The sequence below is a fragment of the Nelumbo nucifera genome, chromosome 1 (genome assembly GCF_055504915.1).
Source record: "Nelumbo nucifera cultivar China Antique chromosome 1, China Antique-T2T, whole genome shotgun sequence".
Lineage (NCBI taxonomy): Eukaryota > Viridiplantae > Streptophyta > Magnoliopsida > Proteales > Nelumbonaceae > Nelumbo > Nelumbo nucifera.
In genome coordinates, this window is record NC_142649.1 from 175,091,346 (window position 1) to 175,103,725 (window position 12,380).

General features: G+C 36.9%; 1 non-coding gene across 1 annotated transcript; it reads left to right on the plus strand.

Moving 5' to 3' along the window:
- Window positions 1-8,248: 8,248 nt before the first annotated feature.
- LOC148804187 (small nucleolar RNA R71) lies at window positions 8,249-8,353 on the plus strand. The gene has a single exon (XR_016081713.1). It is a non-coding gene; the product is annotated as a small nucleolar RNA R71 (small nucleolar RNA).
- The last annotated feature ends 4,027 nt before the right edge of the window (window positions 8,354-12,380 follow it).

Sequence of the window (12,380 nt, forward strand, 5' to 3'; positions counted from 1 at the left end):
TGCTGCCTTTTCCTTTGTTCAGAAATATCACAAGAAAGGGAAAATAAAAGAAAAAAGAAAAATGTGAAGTTCGTCCAGCAGCTATAAGTTCAATTTAAAATAGGGTTTACCAGGTCCTTGTTTCACTCCTACTGGTTTATTATATCGTACGGATTATTGTTATTCTTTAATTGAATCATGTTGATTGTGTTAGTATTTGTCAATTTCAAAAAAATATATTCATTTATTGGGTTGACACTTGATACGTATAGGATTCTAAGTGCGGTAGGACTGGATTGAGATTAGTTTGATGGGAAACTAATCTCAATTAGTGATAAGAATTGTTAGAGTCCTGGTCACCTCTGGATGGGGGTTATAAAAAACCACATAGTGGTTCTAGATCCATCACTATTGGCCCCATGATCCAGAGAGATCAATGAATTCAAAGAGCTGACAAAGAAAGAAGCACAATACAAGCATTCAACAACAATGATCGGATCTCAGAGTGGAATGCAAATAAGTATGTATATCTGAATCTGATTTGTTTCAAGTTCATCAATTGAATGAGTCTTAAAAGCTTGCAATTGGTATCAGAGCCATACTCATTAGTTGATGAGCGGTTTGATTGGAGTTCCATTGCATCTTAATTTTAGTGAAATTTCGTTATGTATCTATTTGATACATCTGAACCGAGAATTGTTGAAAGCAATTAGTATGATAAGGCTGTTGTTAATTTAACACCGCTTCGTCTCCGTTGCGTCCATCATGTTTTTTAATCTTTTAAGTCTTGCGTTGTTTGGCTTGACGTGCAAACCTCTTAACTAATGGGTTGTTTGTTTTTTTCTTTTCATTTGGTTGGAAGAGATTAGGTTGTTTGGGATTTAAGTCGATTACTCTTCCTCATAATTTACAATCACTATAAATATAATGATTAATGATCATCAATTTTTGTCTTTTTTAACCATTTAATTTATTAATTAATTTATTTTTTGATACTGTTATAAAAGGGTTTCTCTAGCCGAAAATACAAGGCTTAACCATGGGACCAAACCTTGAACTTACTGCTGTCTAGAATAGTGTATCAAAGGCTGCTGGTTGCCGATGATACCTTTGGTATTGTAAGCATTCCATGCTTACTATTTCAATGGTTTTGAATGTGTACCCTTTGATCTCAGTGTTGTATATGGCCTTGAATTTGATTTTGTCAAGCCCGTTCAATTAGACCTGACTACCTCTTTTTCCTATCTTAATTATTTGAATTCCTATGTGAACCCATATTGGTTTAGGACTGACAATTGTTTGTTGAATGTTTTTCTTTTTTGAATTTGACGATGTTTTGTTCTTTTATAGATTTCCATATTTTATTTCTTTTGTTGGTTTTGAACTTTATTGCCTCCTTAAGTTCAAGATGAATTATTTGATGCATTTGTTGATATTGTATTTCTGTTTTATATGCTTAGAGGAAAAGGTATACGTTTAGGCTGCATTATTGATTGAAACTTGGGGACATTTAGTAAATGGATGGTGCCAAAGTACCTTATGTTTACGACATGATAACCAAGCGTTCAATCCTTATTTGTTATTTTAAGAACCTTAATGTAGGTTGTGATTACCATTCTTTATTCTTGTTATGGTTAGCCCAAAGGCAACACCTAATATTGTGATAAAGATGGAATGACACAAGGGAGGAAAGTATATGGTGTGTAAGTGAACTTCTTAACCCTAAAGGAGTAAGAGGAAATCATATACATTCATATATAGAACTTGCCTTGTTTGAGCAATATTTATTCATTGAAAATGATGACGTGGCTATTTATCTCAGCCCAAAGGAGGGGGTAGATAAGCCATAGACATCTAGATGTGATGCATGATGTATGGACTTTAGATATAAATATACTCCATTGACATCATGATTGCTTAGTTTTTTTGAAATAATGATTAGTTTGATGGTTTAAAATTATAGTTGATGTGAACACTTTTGCTGGACCTAATCAGCCTTACCCTATTGAGCTTCTCACCAATAATAACTATAAGAGATGGAGAGGCCAATTGGAATCCTACTTAGGAATTCGAGAAATAGACTTTTGTCTCACCCAACTTGAACCATCTGAGCCTGCTCCTAATGCTTCTAAGGCACTTAGAACAAGATACACCACTTGGCACAAAGCAAATAAACTAGTACTCTTGATAGTTCAGAACACTATCTCTGAACCTCTTAAACCCGGGATTCTCATTTTCAACATTGCCATAAATACACTTGACAACATAGAGGCACAGCTTGCTGGATCAACCAAAGCCCTCACAATGAGCTTGTTCACACAATTCTTCACTATTAATTTTGAGCCTGGAATGAATGTTAGAGAGTTCATCTCTAAGATGCCAGGAATTGTTTATCAACTTAGAGATTTGAAGATGAAATTAAGTGATGAATTTTTTGTGTATGCTGTCATGTCAAAGTTACCAAAATCCGTTGAGACCTTTGTGGTGAACTTTAATACAAGTGTAGCAAAATGGACTGTCAATGAGATGATAAATCAATGTGTTCTAGAAGAAGAAAGGAAGAAAAGACAAAAAATAGAATCTGCTCATTTCACTTCCTTGGGTCCTAAAAGGAAACCCTTCAAGAAAGGTCCAAAGAAGGACAATGAGGGAAAGAAGAAATATAAGAAGGGTAAAAATGTGTCACCCACCAAACAACCTGAATCGAATCCGACTGCCATTGAGCCAACCACCAGTGTGGATAAGGTGATATGTTACTATTGCAAAATGCCTGGACATTTCATAAGCGATTGTCAAAAGTTGAAACAGAAGAAAAAGAAACAAGGTATTTCTTATGTAATCTCTGAAGTAAAATTTTTAGACACCCCATCTGATGTCTGGGTTGTTGACTCTGGTTGTACGGTTCATGTTGCTAATTGTGTATAGGGGTTCCAGAATCTAAGAAGAATTGATGATGGAGAGGAGATACTAATATATATAGGAGATGCACATAAAGTGAAGGAAACTGGCATAGGAACCTTTAGATTAGTCTTAGATACAAGATATGTTTTAGATTTATTGGATACTTTATTTGTACCCGCTATGAAGTGCAATCTTCTTTCCATTTCTAGATTGGATACAGTTGGATATTCCTTTCATTTTGCTTCCAATACTTTGTCAATCTTACGTGATGCAAACATTATTGGTTCAGGTGTTTTTCATAATGGATTATATCTGTTAAATTTGAATAAGTCCAATGCATGTTTCCTTGCTAGAAATGATGTTATATTCATAAATGAAAATGGTAAAAGAAAAATGCAATGTGATAATTCTTCCCTATTATGGCATAGAAGGTTAGGGCACATTTCTAAGGAGAGATTGGAACGATTTGTCTAAAATGATATTTTGCCTACGCTAGATTTCAGTGACCTTAATGTTTGTATAGACTGTTTGAAAGGAAAAATGACAAGAAAACCCTTTCCTAAGGGTACTAGGTCAAACTCTCATTTAGAACTTATTCACTCCGATGTATGTAGACCTTTTAGGCATGTTGCACGAGGTGGACAAATATTTTGTGACTTTTATTGATGATTACTCAAGATTTGGATATATATACTTGATGGAACACAAGTCTGATGCATTATAAATGTTCAAAATTTATAAAGTTGAAGTTGAAAAGCAACTACTAAACAAATCAAAGCAATAAGGTCTGACAGGGGAGGAGAATATGATAGTTTTGATGCATTTCTTCAAGATCATGGGATTGTCCATCAAACCACAATATCAGGGACTCCACAACAAAATGGAGTTGCAAAAAGGAGAAATAGGGCATTGATGGACAAGGTGCATAGTATAATTGTTGGATCAACCCTACCTGAATCCTTTTGGGCAGAAACACTCAAAATGGCTGCCTACATATTGAATCGAGTACTCACCAAAGCAGCATTGAAAACTCCATTCGAACTTTGGACTGACAGGAAACCTAGCTTAAATCATCTTCATGTTTGGGGCTGTGAAGCAGTGGCTAAGATTAACAAACATGGTCTACCTAAAACTGCTAACAGGGCAATTAAGTGTGTGTTCGTAGGGTACTATGAAAGATCTAAAGGTTATCGATTGATTGAATCGTCTAACCTAAGTAGTGCAATTTTTGAGTCTAGAGATGTGGAATTTTTAGAAGAGACTTCTACATTCCAAGGAAAAGGACCAGTAGAATTTGAAGAACTCTCAGAGTTCAGACCTTCATCTGTTGAATCTATTAATCCTCCTACAATTTCTAGAGAAGAACCTCAGCGCTCCCAAAGAATGAGAAGGTCTGCCATATCAGATGATTTTCTTGTGTATTTATTTGGCTCATCTATTGATGATGTCATAGATCCAAATAGTTTTTTTTGAAGCCCTAACTCATAAAAACTCAAATGATTGGGTGTTGGCAATGCAAGAAGAAATGAAATCCATGGAACAAAATTTTGTATGGGAATTGGTTGACCTCCCTATAGGTGCAAAGTCCATTGGTTGCAAGTGGGTTTTTAAGACTAAGCGAGGGTCAAGTGGTCAAATTGAGAAACATAAAGCGAGACTCGTAGCCAAGGGCTATACTCAAAAGGAGGGTATTGATTATGATGAGATTTTTTCTCCTGTCTCAAGAAATGACTCTCTTAGAATATTATTAACTCTTGTGGAACATTTTGATTATGAATTACATCAAATGGATGTAAAAACAACCTTTTTAAATGGTGATTTAGATGAAATTATTTACATTGACCAACCTGAGGGATTTGTAGCCAAAGGACATGAAAGATAGGTATGCAAGTTGAATAAATCATTGTATGGACTCAAGCAAGCTTCTAGACAGTGGTGTCGTAAATTTCATGGCATTATCACTGAGAATTGATGTTTTGGGTATTCAAATTCGGCGTAATAGACGTATGAGAATTGATGCGTATTGCTTACACTAGCAAGTGTACTAGCCGATCAAGTAATAAAGTGATGAGTAGAGTATCGTTCCCACGAGGATTTATCCAACAACTACTAGTAATAAATCAGTCAATTGTTATCTGATAAACCAAATTCTTAACCTAATCAAAATCTGAATTCCTAACTAGCAAACTATCCTAATCAATTCGGATCAAACCACCTTCATGTAGAGAGAAGCAAGGTTGTATAAGAACATTAACAAATTCGGTCCAACAATTAATTCATGAAGTTATTCAATTGAATTGGGATTCAGCCATGGTTTGGTGAAACCCTAATGGCATGAGCAGCCTCTCTCGAGCACAACTCATTCTATCCATGGGTGACAATTCTTATATCTCTATCAAGAATTTAATCCCCATGGATGTGTTAGATTCGGTACTTGATTAGCAAGCAATTCGAAGGGCATCAATTTAGATTTGAATGAACACCAACCGAATCACACAAATTATCTCTAAGATGTGTTAGATTTGGTACTTGATTAGCAGATCTGATTACCTAAATTCTTTCTCAAGCAATTTAGACAATCCAAGAATCAAGAACAATTCGTCCAAGACTGTTCTAACAATTAAAACCCTAACCAAGAAACATCAAGAATGAATCCAATCAATCGAATAACCCTAGAGAACTAATTACAGATTTGAAACATCATCAATCATGGTTCGAATTCTAGCAAGGAAGAGAAATTAGTTGACAAAATTGCATGAAACCCTAGTTGAATTCGGTTACCAATTGCGCAGAACCAAAGAAGAAGACAACCTAGAATTCTACTTCAATCTTCAATTTCTTGGATGTGTTTCTCCTCCAATTCGCATTCAACAACCTTCTTCCTCTAGATCTTCTATTTTATCCTTTCTCCTTTTGGGGGTTTGAACCCTTTTCTCCCCTTTCTCTTCTCCTTTTATACTTTTCTCTTCAACCCTCTCTCTTCTAAAAGGTAGCCGCCTTTAGGACCCCTTGGGCTGCAACTTGGGCTGCACTTGGGCCTTCCGCTTGGTGGGCCGAAAGGTCTCCCTTGGAGAGTCTCGGCTGGGCTCTCTTCTTAGTGTCCTCCATGAGGCTTTGCTTCTTTATGGGCCGAAAGTGCCCTCTTTATGACTCTCGACTGGGCCTGTCTTCTAGATGGGCCGAATTGCTTCCACATTTGCCCTCTCAACATGGTTTTATGCTATCTTCCCCCTAAGCTGGTCCACACTCTTGAATTCCTGAAATCATTCTCAATTAGGGTGAGAAAGCATGCAAATTATCATCAAAACCATGCATAAAACAATAGAAATGTTGTGTATCTTGCACACACATCAAACTCCCCCACACTTGAGCTTTTGCTTGTCCTCAAGCAAAGATATCACCCATAAACCATTCAGCCCCTAGATTATTATCATCTACCGGATGAATTTTAGAATGAGAATGCATCAAGTGGTTGGGAAACCTGCATAATTATTCTGATTTATTCCTATGATTAGCCATTCTTACCACATACATAAGAGCAAAGAAAGGGAAGAATATGAGATCCTTCATGCTCCAACATTCACTTCCATTCAATATGTATAGCAGCTCTTTGACTGCCAATATTAACCATTACTTTGAGCTCGGTCTCAAATCTGTTAATGCATCTAATTGAATGTTCAACCACATTTTGTCCCTTCGAACCTCAACCGTCACTAAATTCTTTTCTTTCCCCCTTTTTTTTTGGTGTGAGTGCATTTTATGCTCCATCTCACACTGGTCACAGGCTAGAGGCAAATAACAATACTCATATTCCAAGTTTCTAGTTTTACTATTCAGCTTGGAATAGCGGAGTTGGGACTGAAATCATATCATAAACCGCTAGTTTTACTATTCAGTTCATGACAGTTGAGTCATTTGGACTTTGTCCCTTTCTCTTTCTCTCTCTTTTTTTTTTCTTTTGCAATTGTTGAACTTCATGCATTAACGGTTCATATGTGAACTAATAGCTTGAATGATCTTTAAGATGTCAATCAAGTGCATTATACACATGAAGAGAGTTAGGGCTGGTCATGATGAAAGTCCTATTCGACTTCCTTAACCTCATGCAATGTCATAAATTTGGATCATTCACAAGAATAAATTCTAACACTTATAGTGATTTCCCTCAACTTATTGTATTCCCTTTTGGAATTCACCTTATAAACAACAATAATCTTGAGGGAATTTCAGTTTATTCGACCTATCAATGCATGTATGTGTTGGGGTGATTGAGGTGCATAGCTACGGCCTAACTCCCCCACACTTAACATGAACATTAACCTCAATGTTCCTAGTGATAGAATGTGAAGATGAATTCAGAAATGAGGATAGTTTTCGGAAGAGCATTATCAAATAATAAAAGGGATTAGAGGACTTTCCTGAAGAGCAATCTGAAATCTGGAATGGCTCCTTTGGTTGGAAACTCTAGCTGCTAAGAACCACAAGAAACTGGGAGAAGAGACTGATAAACACTCAGAGAGATCAACAATCTACCAAATTAACATCCTAGAAAAGAAACTCGAAAGATACCTGAAAGAAAATCATAAAACAAATAAAGAATAAGGACTACTCATCAGTATTGGGTTGCCTCCCAATAAGCGCTTGTTTTTAGTCTGAAGCTCGACCTCCCTCTTGCAGCTCTCTTGGATTTACTTCGGTATTGTTGGGTAGAGTGCCCGGTACTCTAGCAGATATCATTTGTGCCAACTGCCCGACTTGATTCTCCAAGTTCTTGATTGATGCTTCTTGGTTCTGAAATCTTGTTTTTGCACTTCCTATGAACTTGGTCATCAGCTCCTCTAGGTTTGTTTTCTTTTCCGGCTGATTGAAGTTTTGGGGGAAGGGTTTCACCACATTTTGATTTGGCCAAGACTGATTCTGGTGGTTCCTCCATTCGGGGTTAAAGGCACGAGGGTATAGATTGCCTTGCTGCCTTTGCAAGTTACCAACAAAGTCTACTTGCTCGGGGGACTGCACAAACTGATTTCCAACTTGACATTCAGTGCTGATATGACCTCCCCCACACCATTCACAAGTCACGGTCTGAACATGCATGGCTACTATCTGCATCTCATCTATCTTCTTGCTGAGTGCACCGATTTGCGCAGATATGGCTGTATAGGTGTCCACATTGTGAAGTCTGGACTGTCTCCTAACTTGTGCTCTCTTGGAATGCCATTGGTAGTTGTTTGCAGCCATCTCCTCTATGAGTGCATGGGCAACTTCAGGGGTTTTGTTATTGATGGAACCCCCAACTGTAGCATCCATAATGGTCTTGTTGGCTTCGGTTAGCCCATTATAGAAGGTTTGGACTTGCAACCATACAAGAAGTTCATGATGAGGGACCTTCCTCAACAACTCCTTGTAATGCTCCCATGACATACAATGACTCTCCATCCCGTTGAAAGAAAGTGGTGATATCATTCCTCATATTTTTTGTTTTGGACGGAGGAAAATACTTGGAGAGGAATCGGCTAGCCATTTCATCCCATGTTGCTATAGATCCATCCGACAAAGAATTCAGCCAATCTTGGCTTTGTCCTTCAATGAGGATGGGAATAACCTGAGCCTCATCGCATCATCACTAACCCCACTGTGCTTGAATGTATCACAAATTTCCAAGAAGTTGGTAATGTGAGTGTTCAGATCTTCATGAGCCATTCCGCAGAACTGAACCGTGTTTTGTATCCTCTGAATGATGGCTGGTTTGATATCAAAGTTGTTAGTAGCTATAGGTGGTCTCACAATGCTTGAAGCAGCCCCGGTGAGGGTTGGTTTGGCATAGCCCATCATGGTTCTTGGTTCGGTCATCTCTTCAATTTCAGCTCTCACTTGCCTAGAAGCTCTAAGGCGGTTGCGGAGAGTTCTTTTAATCTCGGGATCATAGGTGATGCTCTCCATTTCACTTCTGCGTGTCATAAATTGTACAAGTCAAAGTCATAAAGAGGATAATATACACATATCAGAAAAGCAATCTACCAAACCAAGAAAACTGAATACTACCGAGAAAAAAAAGAAAAGAAAACAAAGACAATGAACAAGAAGAAAGGAAAATACTTATCAGCAGTGGAGGCTAATATATACATATCAGAAACATAATATACAAAATTAAAATCAGAGTAACAATGGCTAATGGTTCCTAATATTGCTGTAATAAATCCCCAGCAACGGCGCCAAAAATTCGATGCGTATTGCTTACACTAGCAAGTGCATTAGCCGATCAAATAATAAAGTGATGAGTAGAGTATCGTTCCCACGAGGATTTATCCAACAACTACTAGTAATAAATCAGCCAATTGTTATCTGATAAACCAAATTCTTAACCAAATCAAAATCTGAATTCCTAACTTGCAAACTATCCTAATTAGTTCGGATCAAACCACCTTCATGTAGAGAGAAGCAAGGCTGTATAAGAACACTAACAAATTCGGTCCAACAATTAATTCATGAAGTTATTCAATTGAATTGGGATTCAGCCATGGTTTGGTGAAACCCTAATGGCATGACCAGCCTCTCTCGAGCACAACTCATCCTATCCATGGGTGACAATTCTTATATCTCTATCAAGAATTTAATCCCCAGGGATGCATTAAGAGCAAGCAATTCGAAGGGCATCAATTCAGATTTGAATGAACACTAACCGAATCACACAAATTATCTCAAAGAAATGGCAAACATTTCGTATGCCTCTGTTGTTGGTAGTATCATGTATATCATGAATTGCACCCGTCTGGATATTTGCTTTGCTACTGGTTTGCTTGGTAGGTTTCAACATAATCCTAGAATGGGTCATTGGAAGGCTGCTAAAAGGGTTTTAAGATACTTGCAAAGAACTAAACACTTCATGTTAGTTTTCAGCCAAGTAGACCAATTGGAGATTATGGGATACACTGACTGAGATTTTAAAGGTGATCTTGATACTCAAGTGTCCACTTTAGGATACATTTTCACGCTTGCCAGTGGTGATATTTCTTAGAGAAGTCATAAGCAAGAATCTACATCTCTCTCTACAATGGAAGATGAATATGTCTCATGTTGTGAAGTTGCAAGGCATGCTTCTTGGCTTAAGACTTTCATCATTGATTTAATTGTGGTGGATTCCATTCATAGACCTCTTCAGATTTATTGTGATAACACTGCTGCCATACATTTAACTAACAAGGCACGTCATCTTGCAAGGTCAAAGCACATAAAGGTCCAATATCATTATATCGGAGAAAAGGTTGCTGAAAAGGAATTAATAGTCTCTTACCTGCCCACTGAAGACATGCTAGTTGACCCTTTTACTAAGGGCTTACCTATCAAACCCTTCCAACGTCATGTATCCAATATGGGCGTAATAGATGCTAGTGAATTATTTTGATTAGTGGGAGTATTATGTTCATCTTGTTTTGTTTTGACTTTGGTATCATTTAATGTTCATTAATGATGATGACTCATTTGATATTTTATAATTTGTTCAGAAATATATATGTGCACATTTGATTTCCCACATGGGAGTTTAACTATCCATGTAGATTTGATGGCTTAGGCATTCATGGTGACTGGACATCACCTATTAAGCCCTCACCAGATGAAATGCTTGCTGAAAGTAGCTTTCTTGACCACATGGTTTGACACATGAAGTTTAGTGACCATATTTGGAGAAGCCCTTTAGGGCTTCCCAAACCACCATTCCCACTTTTGTTTTGCCCTGTGGAAGGTATGCTTATACTTGCATGCTTCAACTTGATCCAACAATAGATCAAACTCATTGATAAACCAATAAATCCAACTCATAGAATACCAGCATTAGGGGTGTCCATGAAAAACCGAAAAACCAAAAAACCGAACCTGAGAAAACCGAATCGGTCGGTTCGGTTTTGGTTCGGAATTTTTGAAAAACTAAAGGGCCGGTTCGGTTTTCGGTTAACCTATAAAAAAATGACGGTTAATCGAATCAACCGATATATATATATATATATATATATATATTTATATGTATATTTTATATATATTTTTAATATATGTCACATATTTTCTATGTATTTTATATAAATATATATTCATTATATATAAATATATACTTATATTATATTTATAATGATCTATTTACAAATATATTATATATTTTTAAAATATTTATAATATATTATATATCATTTATTATTTATAATATAATATTATACAAATATTTATATAATATATATTATAAATATAAAAAACCGAAAAACTAAAGAACCGAATCGGTCAAAAATTGAAACTGGCGGACCGGTTAACCGGTGGTACCGGTTTAGTTTCGGTTTGGCAAAATGAAAAAACCGGTACTACCGGTTCGGTTTACAAGAAAGGGCCACGGTTTGGTTACCCCTAACCAGCATATCTAGGTTCATGTAATGTGGTTTAGTTATCAATCCTCCCCCATATGAAAAGGCACAAACATCCTCGACCTAGAAAACATGTAAAAGCTATGGTGGGATTATATCCCTAATCCCATTTACTAAGTATGATTGGCATCACTCTTTTTCAAAATTATCTTATAAATCACAAAACATTGATCTGAACTACCAGTTGCTTAAAATGCCTCTGAATGAACTTAGGGTCCATTTGATTCGCAGGAATAGGGGTTTGGAATTCGAATTGGAATGGCCGAATGGCCTATTCCGATTGCAATTGTTTGGTTGGTGGAATAGGAATCTTATTCCCATTCTTGCTAGAATGGCCATCCCCTCATCCCTTCCCCTCCCTTGGGAATGGGAATCCACTCCAGTTGATTCCAATTCCTGTCCAAACCAAACAAGTAGAAAGAATAGATCACTCCAATTCTAATTCAAATGGATTTTGATTCCTATTCCAAATCTGTAACCAAACAAACCCTTATAGACTTTCATGGAGTTCAACTATTTCTTTTTGGCAAGAATTCAACAACTTATCCTATCTTTTAGGATGTCCAAAAAATATGAAAAGTAATTTCAAAGTGAAGCATGCAAAACTTGCATGCCAATTTTCAAGGTGAAAATTAATAATCTCTCTCCATATCATTTCTCCATATATATTTTTTGAATGGTTCCATTGGGAAATTAAAAACTTCAAATAAAAAAAAGCCTTAGGGTGTGAGTTCCATGAAGCTCATGGCCGGCTCAAAGAGATGGAGTCACCGCCCATTTTTTAGAGGAAATTGACCATCATTTTTAGATTTGGAAAACAGTTTACTTGCCTTGATAGTGACTCCGTTCTTCGCCAAGGAATGCACTTAATGGAGAGATTTTGGATTCAAAGGATTGAGAGGGGGAAGGTGTTAGGCATCCCTCTCTCCAAGTTGTTGTAGCAACCGAAAACGGGAGCAATTCAGGCTCAAATTCTGGCAAAACACCAATTAATAGGATCATTCAAACCTCCTGAAATTTGGGAAAAATGTTCCCAACTTTGCCCATAATTGATTTGAGGTGATATTATCGGGTTTTAGGTACTAGTTTCCCTAA